Source organism: Hypanus sabinus, chromosome 1 (genome assembly GCF_030144855.1).
Source record: "Hypanus sabinus isolate sHypSab1 chromosome 1, sHypSab1.hap1, whole genome shotgun sequence".
Taxonomy (NCBI): domain Eukaryota; kingdom Metazoa; phylum Chordata; class Chondrichthyes; order Myliobatiformes; family Dasyatidae; genus Hypanus; species Hypanus sabinus.
Genome location: NC_082706.1, coordinates 194,794,510 through 194,811,661, shown reverse-complemented (window position 1 = coordinate 194,811,661; position 17,152 = coordinate 194,794,510).

The following is a 17,152-nucleotide window of genomic DNA, read 5'->3' as shown; positions in this document are numbered from 1 at the left end:
TCATTGCCTGCTGTGAATTAATGTGGGGACAATTCTTACACAACTCCACTACAAAGAAGCTAACAATCACTTTGTTAAAGGTTTCAGCTATTTTTCAAATACTCCTTCTGAAGTAGTAATCCAGCTTTTTCTCTCACCATTACGGCTTCATGCTGTGGCTTGAACCTGGAACATGGAACAGTATGGCTCTTCCAGGAAAAATATTGTGCTGAGCTTTTAACCTACTCAAAGATCAATCTAATCTTGCCCTCCAACATAGCTCTTCACTTTTCTTTCATACATGTGTTTTACAGTCTCTTAAATGTCCCTAGTGAATCTGCTTCTCTCACCACCACAACAGTGCATTCCATGCACTCACCACTCTGTTTATAATAGAACACCCCTGACATCCCCTCCCCTATAGTTTTCCTCAAATCACCTTCAAAGTATATTATATCATATTATTCTATTCACACTGGGTAAAAGACACTGGCTGTTCTTTCTATCAATGCCTTTTATTATGCTCTACACCTCTATCACATCACTCAATCATCTCACTCCAAAGATAAAATCTCTAGCTTCCTCAACCTTTCCTCATAAGACATGATTTCTAATTCAGGCAGCATCCTGGTACATCTCCCCTGCATCCTCTCTAAAGCTTCCATAAGACCATAATGCAAGGCATTCATTAAGGACTTCCCCTACCTCCTCCGACTCCAGGTATATGTTTCCTTTTATATCCCTAATCGATCCTATTCTCACTCTTGCATTCCTTCTGTTTTTCATGTACATGTTGAATGTCTTGTTTTATTTCCTAATGCTACTTACAAAGGTCTTCTCATATCTCCTTCTCAACTCCCTTCTTAAAGTTCTTCATGGCTACCTTATAACTCCCAAGTGTCCTATCTGATCTTCGCTTCCTAAACCCTAAGTATGCTTCCTTCCTCCTCTTCAACAAATGTTCCACCTCTCTTGTCAACCATGGTTCCTTCAACCCATCATCCTTTCCTTATCTCAATGGGTCAAACTTTTCCAAAGCCTCATGCAAGTGCTCCCTGAACAATCGGCACGTTTCCATGGTGTATTTCACTGAGTACAGCCATTCCCAGTTCACGCTCCCAAGCTCCTGCCCAATGGCATCATAATTGGCTCTCCCCCAATTAAATTACTTTCTTATTCAGTCAGCTCCTACCCTTGTCCATGCTAAAGATCAGGGAGTTGTGGTTACTGTCTCCAAAATGCTTGTCCACCAAGAAATCCATCACCTAACCTAGTTCATTGCCTTGCCTAGCTCCAGAACAGCCTCTCCTCTCCTTGGCTTGCCTACATATTGCTTCAAGAATTTGATTTTTTTCTTCTATGAACAGGTTCCTTGGTTTTCTTTGTTTCATGGCTGTCTGTGGGAAAGTGACTCTCAAGGTTGTATACTGCATACATACTTTGATAATGAATGTAGTTTGAATCCTTGGAATCATTCCTGGACACACCTAACAAATTCAGTCCCATCTGAATGTCTTGAACTAAGGAGGTACTAATCAATATTAAGGAAGCTGAAGTCATTCATAATAACATTCCGGAGGCCCAGTCAACGTCAGGAGCAGAGCAATTTGAAGAGTTTACTCGCAGGTTAGCGAAGCTATTATAAACAGAGAGCTTCATGGATATTGGAATATCCCAGAGGACCAAACAGCATGGGGAGCAGAGCACTGTGAATTAAATAAAAGTACAGGAGGGGCAAGCGTGGCAGCCATTGTTGGGAGTAGGGCAGCGGTGAGAGTAGGAGTGCTGGCTTTGACTCAAAAGGTTTCGTTGGGAAGAGGCTGAGGCCAAGGACACAGTTTAGAAGATTTGCCCTTTCTCCAGTGCAGGGAGGATGGCAGATATGGCAGTGGAACACTCCTTCTATATATGTGGGAATTCATGGAACCTGATGTTCTCCCTGATGACCACACCTATGGGAAGTGCAGCCAACTCCAGCTCATGAAAGACTGCATTAAGTAGAAGTTCCTCCAACTCCTGCTTCAGCTCCTTAATGCGGTCTTTCATGAGCTGGAGTTTTTGATCATCTGTGAGACAGAGCAATTGACAGATATGACTTTTGAGCAGGTGGTTACGCCCAGAGGGCAGAATTTGGGGAGTGGATGGGAACCAATATCCTGGGAGGAAGGAGTGGTAATGCTACTGGGAGGGGTGTTAAAACTAGGTCTGCAGTGGGGTGGGAGCTGAAGTGAAGAGGCAGAAGATGGGGCGGTTGGTAGACAAGTAGTGACAGCTTGTAGGCAGTTTATAAGGATAGGCAGATGATAGAACAAAGAAGCACTCAGCCCGATGGTTTGAGATGTGTCTATTTTAATGCAATGAGTATCATAAGCAAGGTGGATGAACTTGGATCAATACGTGGAACTATGATGTTGTGGTTATTACAAAGACTTGGATGACTCAGGGGCAGGAATGGCTGCTGAATGTGCCAGGCTTTAGATGTTTCAAAAAGGACAGGGACGGAGGCAAAAGAGGTGACGAGTGGTACTGTTAATCAGGGACAGTTTCACGGCTGCAGAAAAGGAGGAAGTCATGGGGGATTTTCTACTGAGTTGCTCTAAGTGGAAGTTAGAAACAAGAAGGGACAATAATTCTACTGATTATTTTTTATAGACACCCCAATAGTAACAGAGACATCAAGGAGCAGATAAGGAGGCAGATTCTGGAATGGTGCAATATTAATAATAGGATTGTTGTGATAGGTGATTTTAACTTTCTTAATATTGATTGGCATCTCCCTAAAGCAAGGCATTTTGATGGGGTTGAGTTTGTTAGGCAGCTTCAGGAGGGCTTCCTGACACCATATCTAGATAAGCCAACTAGAGGAGAGGCTGTCCTTGATCTGGTATTGGCAAGATCTGGTCAAGTGTCAGATCTCTCAGTGGGAAAACATTTTGCAGGTAGTGATCACAACTCTGTAGTGCTGGAGAGGGATAGGAGCTGAAAATACGGGAAAACATTTAAATGGGGTTAGATGCTGTTAGGCAGGAACTTGGGAGCATAAACTGAGAGCAGATGTTCTCAGGAAAATGCATGACAGAAATGTGGCAAATGCTCAGTAAACATTTGCTTGGTGTTCTGCATAGGTATGTTCCATTGAGGCAGGGAAGGGTTGGCAGGATAAAAGAAACATGGTGTACAAAGGATGTCAAAAATCTAGTTAAGAAGAAAAGAAAAGCTTATGAAAAACTTTTTAAAAAACAGGTACTGCTAGAGCTTTAGGAAATTACAAGGGTGCCAGGAAGGAGCTCAAGAATAAAATTAGTAAAGTTTGGCGAGGTCTTGGTGAAAAGGGCTTGGCGAGCAGGATTAAGGAAAATCCCAGGGCGTTCTACAAGTATGTGAAGAACAAGAGAATGAGCCGTGTGAGAATAGGACCAAGCAGGCGCGATGGTGAAGAAATGTGCATGGAGTCGGAGGACGTAGCACAGGAACTTAATGAATACTGTAGAGAGAGTGCAGAACAGATTTACAAGATGTTGCCTGCATTGGAGAGCATGCCTTATGAGAATAGGTTGAGTGAACTTGGCTTGTTCTCCTTGGAGCGACGGAGGATGAGAGGTGACCTGATCAAGGTGCATATGCTGATGAACAGCATTGATCATGTGGATAGCCAGAGGCTTTTTTCCAGGGCTGAAATGGCTAACTGGAGGGGGCAAACATGAGGAAATCTGCAGATACTGGAAATTCAAGCAACACACACAAAATGCTGGTGGAACGCAGCAGGCCAGGCAGCATCTATAGGAAGAAGCACTGTCGACGTTTCGGCCCGAGACCCTTCATCTGGACTAACTGAAAGAAAAGACAGTAAGAGATTTGAAAGTAGGAGGGGGATGGGCAAATCCGAAATGATAGGAGAAAACCGGAGGGGGTGGGGTGAAGCTAAGAGCGGAAAAGGGGATTGGCAAAAGGGATACAGAGCTGGAGAAGGGAGAGGATCATGGGACAGGAGGCCGAGGGAGAAAGAAAGGGGGAGGGGAGCACCAGAGGGAGATGGAGAACAGGTGGAGTGATGGGCAGAGCAAGAAAAAAAGGGGGGTGAATAATAAATAAATAAATCAGGGATGCAGTGAGGAGAGGCATTAGTGGAAGTTAGAGAAGTCAATGTTCATGCCATCTGGTTGGATGCTACCCAGACGGTATATAAGGTGTTGTTCCTCCAACCTGAGTGTGGCTTCATCTTGACAGTAGAGGAGACCATGGATAGACATATCAGAATGGGAATGGGACGTGGAATTAAAATGTGTGGCCACTGGGAGACCCTGCTTTCTCTGGCGGACTGAGTGTAGAACACACAGAAACTAGCAACTGCAAATGAATGAGGAACAGAGCGTATAATTCCCATTCTGATATGTCTATCCATGACACCTACACTATGTCCACCAGAGAAAGCAGGATCTCCCAGTGGCCACACATTTTAATTCCACGTCCCATTCCCATTCTGATATGTCTATTCATGGCCTCCTCTACTGTCAAGATGAAGCCACACTCAGGTTGGAGGAACAACACCTTAAATACCGGCTGGGTAGCCTCCAACCTGATGGCATGAACATTGACTTCTCTAACTTCTGTTAATGCCCCTCCTCCTCTTCTTACCCATCCCTGATTTATTTCTTTATTATTCACCCCCCTTTTTTTCTCTCTCTGCCCTTAACTCTTTGCCTGTTGTCCATCTCCCTCTGGTGCTCCCCTCCCCCTTTCTTTCTCCCGAGGCCTCCCGCCCCATGACACTTTCCCTTCTCCAGCTCTGTAACCCTTTTGCCAATCACCTTTTCAGCTCTTAGCTTCACCCCGCCCCCTCCGGTCTTCTATAATTTCAGATTTTCCCTTCCCACTCCTACTTTCAAATCTCTTACTATCTTTTCTTTCAGTTAGTCCTGAAAAAGGGTCTTGGCCCAAAACATCGACAGTGCTTCTTCCCATAGATTCTGCCTGGCCTGTTGTGTTCCACCAGCATTTTGTGTGTGTTAACTGGAAGGGGCATTGTTTTAAGGTGTGTGGAAGTAGGTACAAGTGGGATGTCAGAGATAAGTTTTTCATGCAGAGAGTGGTGGGTGCATGGAATGCACAGCTAGCGAAGGTGGTAGATGCAGATACAATAGGGTCTTTTAAGAGACTCTTAGATAGGTACATGAACTTAGTAAAATAGAGGGCTATGTGGTAGGGAAACTCTAGGCAGCTTCTAGAGTAGGTTACATGGTTGGCACAACATTGGGGGGCCAAATGGCCTGTAATGTGCTAGATTTTCCATGTTCTGTGTTCTATGTTCAACCTTATCATTTGTTTACCTTTCCAAGATCTTCCTGCTGATCTGTTCCTCAGTGACCTTGCTGATAAAATATTCGCAGTAATGATCGGTCTTTCTGTTTCTGACTTCCACTCACGCTGACTCAGTGGATGATTCTCTCCACAGCACCCTTCTTTTCTGCAGCTATCAGAAGTCAGAAGTCAGGATCGATTGAATGCATGCGAGTTTATACATTATTCTTTTCCTTCAAAAGGGAAACTTGCTCGTAACCAATGGCTGTGAAATTAAACTCTTTCCTGCAGCTTTATCATTTTAAGTGTTGACATGGCAGATGGGGAGCTCTGCTACAACATTATAAGTAGATGTCGCCACTCGAGTTTCAGAAGTTTTAAAGTGGCATCTAAAGCTAGAAACATTCAAATGGAGGGCAAAGAGCAAAGGGCATATCCTTCACATTAATAGTTTAATCATGAAATGACAGAGCTGATTGCGATCAGGAAAGCAGTTCCTATAATTGTGAAAACAGATTTTTTTTCCTTTGAAATTTCTTTATTTTTATCAGCTAGTGCATCAAGGAAAAGTGACTGTGGACATTGCAAGATCTTCTAAAGTTCTGAGTTCGATAATAAAATTGACTTCGAAATTTTAACTTTAGAGGGTCTTTCAGTGTCCACGGAGTCATTTTCCCTTGATGAAGTAGCAGATGAGAATAAGAAAATTTCAAAGAAAAAAAACACACACAAACCAGCAACTGCAAACGAATGAGGAAGAGAAAATCTGCAGATGCTGGAAATCCATGCAGCACACACAAAATGCTGGAGGAACACAGCAGGTCAGGCAGAGGGGCCCAAAATGTTGACTGTACTCTTTTCCACAAATGCTGCCTGGTCTGCTGAGTTCCTCCAGCATTTTGTGGTTACTGCAAATAAATGTTTTCCAGTTTTGGTATTGTGGTGTATGTGGATGACTAAGAAAAAACATTTAAAGACAATGATGCCCCTTGAAGAAGCCATTATCAACCTTGGACATGGTAAACTGAAATGATCTATTTTGTACTGAACCAGTAATGTCTATTTTGACACACAGTTGTGGAATGGATTGTCAACGTATATATTAAGTTAAACTTTACATATAGTCATAGAGCAGTACAGCACAGAAACAGGACATTAGGCCCATTTAGTCCATACCAAACTACTACTCTACCAAGTTCAAACACAACATACTAAATGCTAGTGGAACAGTCCTGACGAAGGGTCTTGGCCTGAAACGTCGACAGTGCTTCTCCTATAGATGCTGCCTGGCCTGCTGTGTTCCACCAGCATTTTGTGTGTGTTGTTGTTTGAATTTCCAGCATCTGCAGATTTCCTCGTGTTTATTCTACCAAGTTCCATTGATATTGACACACAGCTGGACCATAGCCCTCCATACCCTGTCCCATCCATGCATCTTGCCTAATTTGTCTTAAATGTCACAATTGAACCCATAACCACAAATTCCCCGGCAAGTCATTCAACATTCATGAAGACATTCCTCCACATGTTCCACTTTAGAATTTCCCTTTTCACCCTTAACACATATCCTCAAGTTCTAGTCTTACTCAACATCAATACTTGCTTGCGTGTATCCTGTCTCTACCCCTCATAATTTTGTATACCTAGTATACATGTATATTTTGTGTACATTGAAATCTTCATACTTCGTGCCCTCTTTTCCTTTGCCTGGATTCCCCAGTGTATATCTCTGCACTCAGCATATGTTACTTCTTTCTCATAGAAACATAGAAAACTTACACTGCAATACAGGCCCTTTGGCCCACAAAGCTGTGCCAAACATGTCCTTACCTTAGAAGTTAGCTAGGGCTACTCATGCTCCTCCATGTACCTATCCAGGAGTCTCATAACAGACCCTATTTGTATCCGCCTCTACCACCATCGCTGGCAGCCCATTCCACGCATTCACCACTCTCTGCGTAAAAAAACTTATCCCCGACATCTCCTCTGTACTTACTTCTAAGCACCTTAAAACTGTGTCCTCTCATGCTAGTCATTTCAGCCCTGGGAAAAAGCCTCCGACTATCCACACGATCAATGCCTCTCATCATCTTATACATCGCTCTCATCCTTCGTCGCTCCAAGGAGAAAAGGCCGAGTTCACTCAACCTATTCTCATAAGGCATGCTCCCCAATCCAGGCAACATCCTTGTAAATCTCCTCTGCACCCTTTCTGTGGTTTCCACTTGCTTTCTATAGTGAGGCATCCAGAACTGAGCACAGTACTCCAAGTGGGGTTCTCCTTATAAAACTTTGGCCTAATGTCAAGATTAAGTTCAAGTTTGTTGTCATTCAACAGTGTTCCTGTATATACTGTCAAACAAAACAATGAACCAAATTGGACAACATGTTACATATAACTCATACACATCATCATAGCAAGACACTACAGTCGACCCAGGTTCAATTTATAAGAACATAAGAAATAGGAGCAGGAGTAGGCCATCTGGCCCATTGAGCCTTCTACACTATTCAATAAGATCATGGCTGCTCTGGCCATGGACTCATCTCCCCCTACCTGCCTTTTCCCCATAACCCATAATTCCCCTACTATGCAAAAATCTATCCAACCTTGTCTTAAATATATTTACCTAAGTACCCTCCACTGCTTCATTGGGCAGAGAATTCCACAGATTCCCCACCCTCTGCAAAAAGCAGTTCCTCCTCATCTCTGTCCGAAATCTACTCCCCCAAATCTTGAAACTATGTCCCCTAGCTCTAGTCTTACCTATTAGTGGAAATAACTTACCTGCCTCTATCTTATCTATCTCCTTCATAATTTTATATGCTTTTATTAGATCTCCTGTCATACTCCTGAATTCTAGTGAGTACAGTCCAAGTTGACTCAATCTCTCCTCATTGTTGAACCCTGTCATCTCTGAAATTAGCCTAGTGAAACTCTTCTGCACCATCTCCAAATCCAGTATACCCCTCATTAAATAAAGAGACCAGAACTGCACGCACTGCACTGCCAAATCCTCCCTCATCCCACTGCAGTCTCCATTGTTTAGGCATAATGCATTGGTTTTCGCTCGAACTATTGAACCCCTCATCTTATACATCATTTGTATGAGAAACTCAGTCATACTGTGATCACCCTTTCCAAGAGGATCCCTAACTGAAAGTTCACTAACTTTACCTGTCTCGCTGCACAGGACCAGATCTAAGATAGCATGTTCCCTTGTAGGTAGAGTAATATGTTGTCCAAGAAAGCCATCACGGGTGCAGTCTAAGAAGACCTTTTCAAGACTGCCTCAACCAACTTGATTCACCCAATCTATGTGCATGTTAAAGTCCCATACGATAACATGCCTTAGATTTTTCTCTGTTTATTGCCTATGCCACTGTAATGTTATTATTCGGTAGCCCACCAGTGATTTTTTTCCTGTTACTACCCAGAGGAATTTAACATTCCTGATGCTGCTTGTATGTATGTTCTCCCCATGACTGCGTGGGTTTACTACGTGTAAGTATGTCCTCCCAGTGACTGTGTGGGTTTCATCTGGGTGCTCCTTGGTTTTCTCCCACAGTATAAAGACATACTGGCAGGCAGGTTAATTGGTCATTGTAAATTGTCGCACCATTACGCTCAGCAGTGTAGCTTGAAGGGTCGAAGGGCCTATTCTGTACTGTGTTTCAATAAATAAATAAAATATCAGAATCAGGTTTATTATCACCGGCATGTGACGTGAAATTTGCTAACTTAGCAGCAGCAGTTCAATGCAATACATAACCTAGCAGGGAGAGAAAAAAAAATAAATAAAATAAAACCGAATAAATAAACAAGCAAATCAATTATGTATATTGAATAGATTATTAAAAAATGTGCAAAAACAACAATACTGTATATTTAAAAAGTGAGGTAGTGTCCAAAGCTTCAAAGTCCATTTAGGAATCGGATGGCAGAGGGGAAGAAGCTGTTCCTGAATCGCTGAGTGTGTGCCTTCCGGCTTCTGTACCTCCTACCTGATGACGACAGTGAGAAAAGTGCATGCCCTGGGTGCTGGAGGTCTTTAACAATGGACGCTGCCTTTCTGAGACACCGCTTCCAAAAGACGTTCTGGTTACTTTGTATCCAAGATGGAGTTGACTAGATTTACAATCTTTTGCAGCTACTTTTGGTCCTGTGCAGTAGCTCCTCCATACCAGACAGTGATGCAGCCTGTCAGAATGCTCTCCACGGTACAACTATAGAAGTTTTTGAGTGCATTTGTTGACATGCCAAATCACTTCAAACTCCTAATAAAGTATATCCGCTCTCTTGCCTTCTTTATGACTACATCAGTATGTTAGGATCAGGTTAGATCCTCAGAGATCTTGACACCCAGGAATTTGAAACTGCTCACTCTCTCCACTTCTGATCCCTCTATGAGGATTGGTATGTGTTCCTTCATCTTACCCTTCCTGAAGTCCACAATCAGTTCTTTCGTCTTACTGACGTTGAGTGACAGGTCATTGCTTCAGCAGCATTCCACTAGTTGGCATATCTCATTCCTGTACGCCCTCTCGTCACCACCTAAGATTCTACCAACAATGGTTGTATCATCAGCAAATTTGTAGATAGTGTTTGAGCTATGCCTGGTCAAACAGTCATGTGTATACAGAGAGTAGAGCAGTGGGCTATGCACACACCTTTGAGGTGCGCCAGTGTTGATCGTTAGCGAGGAGGATGCGTTATCACCAATCCGCACAGACTGTGGTCTTCCGGATAGGAAGTCGAGGATCTGATTACAGAGGGAGGTACAGAGGTCCGGATTCTGCATCTTCTCAATTAGGTTTGTGGGAATAAAATAAAATTAACTGACATGTAAATTAACAAGTAATACAATATCTTCCAGAAGATTAAAATTTGCCATAAGTAGCATTTATGACACAAGTTAAAAAGCAAACTGTAACACTACTGGTGCTTCATACATGTTGAGACCTGGATGGTGGTAGGAAGTTCAATAGTCCTACGGCCAGGGAGAAGAAGAAGCTGCTTCTCATTCTAACAGTCCTTGTCCTAACGCTACGATACCTCCTGCCTGATAGTGAATTCACCGCGCACCCCACCCCTTCACCCCCCCACGGGCGTCATCAAAGAGATTGTGTGATGGATATAAATGGGCCTCTGATATCCTGTAACATTTGACACCAGGGAAACTAGCTCCCAATATTTATCCACTCTTTCCCTCAGGTACTGGCAAACATTCAATGTTCTAACTTTACACACAGGAAACCTAAAGTGCTGCAGTATGCAGTGCACATAAAAATATCGTACTTCCAGATCTGCAAAGTCAATGTCAAAGTAGAAAGCAAGTTCCCTGGAGCATCAAAAGAGATTGCTGATTATTCATTTGATTATTTTTAATGCAGTGCTGGCAAAGCAGAAATGAACCATATAATAATTAATTTCAACTAAGGGTTTCCATTATCTGGGGAAAGAAAATGAATGTCTCAATTGTGAAGATGTGGAGATGATTGAAAATGTAATATTAAATTCCTCAGGACCACCCACATGTGCTAACACTTGATTGAAAGAACTCCACACTTGACACTGAATCTTCATTCTTTTTTTGTGAAGAAGAATCTATGATGTGAAATGTGACAACGGCTTTCAGTTATTTTTTTATCACATACAATTCTTTCTTAAGGAATTATAAAGGACTTAAAAATGATAATGGATAAATAGATGCTCCAATGCACAATTGACAGGTTATAGAAAGACAGGTAGAATTAATCAAAAATATCATGCGTGACAAGCTTAAGAAATGAAAGGATCAAACTTTGCCTAAACAGCTACACAGTTCATTATCATGGACAAGATGTTCCCTATGGTGGGGGAGTTGAAGACAAGAGGATACAGCTGCCGAATAGAGGGTCATCACTTAGAATGGAAATGAGGAAGAATTGCTTTAGCCAGGGAGTGGGGAATCTGTGGAATTCATTGCTACAGGTGGCTGCGGAGGCCAAGTCATTGGATATGTTTAAAGCAAAGGGTGACAGATATTTGCTTAGGCAGGGCATGAAGGGTTACAGGGAGAGGGTAGGAAATTAGTGCTGAGAAAGAAATGAATCAGGCATGATTCAACTGTGTGCCCCCGTGCAATTGGGGCTCGACTTCCAGAGCCACCTGAAAAACGTGACAATGGAGTATGACGGGCCCCTCCCACCAATCACTGTCAGAAATCCCCAGTTCTGTGGGAATTCGTCATATATTCCGCTATCGACCAGACACATGCACCGACCTGCACATACCACCCAACACCATGCCAATGGCTGCGCTACTGACACCACTTGCAGCCTCTCCACCCTCAAGATCCCTCCCCCACCGCTGTTCGCCAACCTGACCCCCGACTGTAAACCTGTGGCAACTAAAAGCAGGAGGTACAGTGCGGGGGACAGGACCTTCATTCAGTCAGAGGTGCAGGGGATCATTGAGCCAAGCACTAGCCCTTGGAGGGCCCAGGTGGTTGTTGTTTGGAATGGACAGAAAAATAGGATGGTCATGGACTATAGACAGACCATCGATCGGTTCACGCAGTTTGATGCATATCCCTAACCCACATCGCGGATATGGTCAACCAGATAGCTCAGTACAAGGTGTACTCGACCATAGACCTGAAATCTGCTTACCATCAGCTCTCCATCTGTCCAGAGGACCACCCCTACACCGCCTTCGAGGCGGGCGGCAGGCTTTATCACTTCCTGCGTGTCCCCTTCGGTGTTACGAATGGTGTCTCTGTCCTCCAGCGGGAAATGGACCGGATGGTGGACCAGTGCCAACTGAAGGCCACGTTCCCATAACTGGATAACATCATCATCTGCGGTCACGACTGGCAGAATCACGACACCAACCTCCAACAATTTTTCCAAGCAGCTAACGCCCTTAACCTCACCTATAACAGGGACAAGTGTGTGTTTGGAACCACATGCCTTGCTATCCTGGGGTATGTTGTGGAGAACAGAGTCATTGGCCCTGACCCCGACCGTGTGTGCCCTCTGTTGGAACTCCCTCTTCCCAACACCGTCAGAACCCTCAGACGGTGCCTGGGCTTCTTTTCCTATTACGCCCAGTGGGTCCCTCACTACGCCGACAAGGCCCGCCCCCGATCAAGTCCCCCACATTTCCCCTTTCAGCCGAGGCCCGCGCGTCCTTCAACCGCATTAAAGGGGACATTGCCAAAGCAGCAATGCATGCAGTGGATGCAGATCTCCATGCAGATCTTTGCCACCCAGGGGTCACCCAGCTTTTCCACTTCGTGAAAGCCCGGAACCTGCCTTACTCCCTCGAGGAGATCAGGACGATGACCAGGGACTGCCAAGTCTGAGTGCAAACCGCACTTCTACCGTCCAGCAAAGGCACAACTTATAAAGGCCACCTGCCACTTTGAGCGACTGAGTGTCGACTTTAAGGGCCCCCTTCCCTCCACTGACCGCAATGTGTACTTTCTTAACATAATCGACGAGTACTCGCTGTTCCCCTTTGCCATCCCCTGCCCCGATACCACCGCCACGTCCTTCATAAAAGCCCTGCGCCAGCTCTTCACTCTGTTCGGATATCCCTGCTATTTCCTCAGTGATAGAGGGTCTTTGTTTATGAGTGACAAGCTGCACCAGTACCTGCTGGCTAGGGGTATTGCAACTAGTAGGACCACGAGCTATAATCCCCGGGGAAATGGACAGTTGGAGAGGGAGAATGCCACTGTGTGGAAGGCCACACTCTTAGCCCTCAGGTCAAAGGGATTGCTGGTCTCTCGCTGGCAGGAGGTTCTCCCCGAGGCACTCCACTCAATCCGCTCCCTGTCATGCACGTCCACCAATGCCATCCCTCATGAGCGACTCTTCTTTTCCAAGGAAGTCAACCACTGGGACCACCTGACTGGCTTGGCTGACGTCCCCAGGGCCAGTGCTGCACCGGAAACATGGGAGGAGCAATAAATACTCCCTGCTGGTCGAGAGGGTTCACCTACTTCATGCGAACCCCCAGTATGCCTACGTGATCTTACCTGATGGGCGGGAGGACACGGTCTCCATCCGCGACCTGGTGCCCGCAGAAGCACCAGACCCCTACCCTGACCTCGTACCCACCAATGTATATGGCCACGAGACACCTACCCATGAGACACCGCGCACGCCCAGCCCTACACCGACTCCTCCCGACACTCCCATACTGGGCGCCACACATGCACGTGAGGGGTTACTGATGTCTAACGGGCTGGTCCCTCCAGTCAGGCCGGGGCCAGCACAACCACTGTCACTGGTGCAATCACCAATGGTGCTACGTAGATCGCAGCGACGGACATGGCCGCCTGATAGACTTGACCTGTGAAAATACTTGTCAGAAACTTCGGCCTGTTGGGACTCTCTTTTAAGAACAAGGATGGGTGAATGTGGTGAACTATGTATACCTGACTCTGCTGACTCTGCTGACTGCTCCTGTGGCTCCTCCCACAGACCCCTGTACAAAGGCGATTGGGGGCACTGTTCCTCCCTCAGTCTTGACATGGTCGTGGTCCCTTTTTTGCTGTTTACAAAAGCCTATCATTCACTTCCAGTCTCCTAGATTTATTGATGGTGCATCAATGGTGGAGTAGACTTGAAGGGCCAAATGTCATTTGAGTTAACAACCAGTACACCCAAGGATGTTCTGGGGGCAGCCTGCTAGTTTTGCCACACATTCTGGTGCCAACATAACATGGTACAACAACACATAACATAACAAAATGGAGCATACCAAGTGACAACAGCAAAACAACCCTTGTTCCTCACTTTGTCCTGGAGTCATTCTGCTTGTATTTCACCATCAGTATTGATGTCCATATTAATTATCCAGTTTAAATAGAACATTCAATGAACTCAAATAATTTCTGTTAAACCAGATACAAGCAGTGTTTCTAAGTTTTTGAACATATTGTCTTTTCACCATTTATTCCAAAAAACTCATTTGTAATATGCAAGTGAATGATTAATCTAGGAGTTCAGAATTCACACAATTATGTTTTACAAAACTAATCTTTTCTGAAATGAAGAATTATGTATCATGATTCAAGTTTTCTTATTGTCATTTTTCAGTACACAAGTGTAAAGGAGAACAAAATGCTTGATACTCCAGATCTGATGTAGCATTAAAAAAAGCAGAATAAGCATAAAGGACACAATGAAAAAAACATGAACTGACTGTATGTAAATAAAATGGTGCAAAGTACAGAAGTATCTATACATAAGGTGACCCTGAAATAAGAGAGGAGATTGGTAGCTCGGCTGGCTGCTTGTTTGTAGAGTTTTTTGCCAAGCCTGGAGATTGTGTTGCAAGTATTTTGTCACCATTCAAGGCAAGATCACCAGTGCACAATTGAGTGTTGTTTCCGTTAAGTGCTCAAATTTATATGGGTCTGACTTGTCGTTCTGATCAGTTGGCTGTCAGAGAACTAGCACAACCATCATAATCCTCGTCTCAAGATCCAAAGATCCAACAGCCCACAAAGAGAGAACAAACATACTATACCAAATAACAGCATGATAGCCAACCAATAAGAACAACAGGAAATAATAAAGTAGTGGGAGTGTGATGGGTTGGGTTCAATAAATGCAGGTGTTGATGGCTTGGGGAAAGTCACCACTTTTGAGACTGGTGGTCCTGGTGTAGATGTTATGTAGCCTCTTCCTTGATGGGAGTGGGACAAACAGTTATATCATGAAGGATCCCACCAAAACCAGTGTTGGTGGAATCCTTCATGATATTGCTGGCAGTTCAAACAAATAATATTTTCTCTACATTTGTCAGTACATAGTAATTTCCCTCTGAAATTCATTCCTTTGGCATTAAAGGGTAACATTTTGGAGACAGGCCTCAATTCAGTTAACTTATCTGGGATGATCGCTAGTGAAAATTCTTTTTCATGAATCTAATGCAAGCTCAATTATATTAATATATCTGTATGAGTGATCAGAAATATTAAAAAAATGAGCAAAAAAGACATTTTCAATCTCTCACCTCTTTGGATGAGAAATTGTTCCCACTTGCTTCAAAAGGGCAACAATTATAGCAGTTCCCAAGAAGAGCAGCATGAGCTGCGTCAAGGATGATTTTCCTCTAGCACTCACATCGACAGTGATGAAATGCTTTGAAATGTAGGTAATGGCTAGAATTGACTCCTGGCTCAGCAAGGATCTGGACTCACAGCATTCTTCCTATCGCAACAATGAGTCTACAGCAAATGTATTCTCAATGGCCTTGGATCACCTGGATAATGCAAATATCTATGTAAGGATGCTCTTTATTGACTATAGTTCAACATTTAAGACTATCATTCCTGTAGCCCTGATCAAAAAACTACAGAACCTAGGCCTCTGTACCTCTCTCTGCAACCCAATCCTCAACTTTCTAAAAAGAAGACCGCAATCTGTGCAGATTGGAAATAACACCTCCACCTCACTGACAATCAACACTGGGGCACCAGAGGAATGTGTGCTTAGCCCACTGCTCTACTCTTTCTAAACCCATGACTGTGTGACTAGGCATAGCTCAAATGCCATCTATAAATTTGCCGAGGATCCTACCATTGTTGGCAGAATATCACACAGTGACAAAAGAGCGTACTGGAGTGAGTTGAGTGGTATTGCAGCAACAACCTTGCATTCAGTGTCAGTTAGACCAACAGAGCTGATTGTGGATGTCAGGAAAGGTAAGATGAGGGAAAACAATTAATATAGAGAGATTAGAAGTGGAGAGAGTGAGCTGTTTTAAGTTCCTAAGTGTCGATATTTCTGAGGACCTAAGCTGGTCCCAACATATCAATGCAGCTATAAAGAAAGCAAGACAGCTGTTTTAGTTCATTAGGAGTTGGAGGAGATTTGGTACGTCACCTAAAACACTTGTAAACTTCTACAAATGTACCATGGAGAGCATTCTGATTGTTTGCATGAATATCTGGTATGAGGGAGCTACTGCACAAGATCAAAATAAGTTGCAGAAACTTGTAAAATTAGTGAACTCCATCATGGGTACCTGCCTTGGTGGTATCCGTGACATCTACAAGGAGTGGTGCCATAGGAAGATGGTGTCCACCAATAAGAATCCCCACTACTCAGGACTTCCCCCTGCACACTATTACCATTGGGAAGGAGGTACAGAAGGCTGAAAGAACACACTCACCAATTCAGAAACAGCTTCTTCCCCTCTTTCCGACTTCTAAATGGACATCAAACCCCATGAACATTATCTTACTATTTTCTTAGTTCTGCTTTTCGCAATACTTATTTTAACTTAAATATTTAACAGACAAATATACATTTAATGTAACTCAGCTTTGTTCTCTATATTTACTTATCATATATTTCATTGTACCGTTGTTGTAAACTTAACAAATTTCACACCATATGCCACTGATATTGAATCGGATTCCGATTCAATTATTCAGAGTTTTTACTTTTTTATAGATTCACTTAAATCACAACAGGAGCATCAACGGAAATGAATGAACAGTTGATGTTTTGGACCAAGAATGCTTTTTCATAGAGTCATAGAAAAGTACAGCACAGAAGCAGGCCCTTTGGCCCATCTAGTCCATGCTGAACCATTCAAACTGCCTATTCCCATTGACCTGCACCAGCAACCTAACCCTCCATATCCTTACCATCCATGTACCTGTCCAAACTTGACTTAAACATTGAAATTGAGCTCTCATTAACCACTTTTGCTGGCAGTTCATTCCACTCTCTCACAACCCTCTGAGTGAAGAACTTTCCCCTTATGTTCCCCTTAAACTTTTCACCTTTCACCCTTAACCCACGACCTCTGGTTGTAGTCCTTCAGTTTCTCCAGCATTTCGTGTGTGAGAGTTTCTTCAGCATT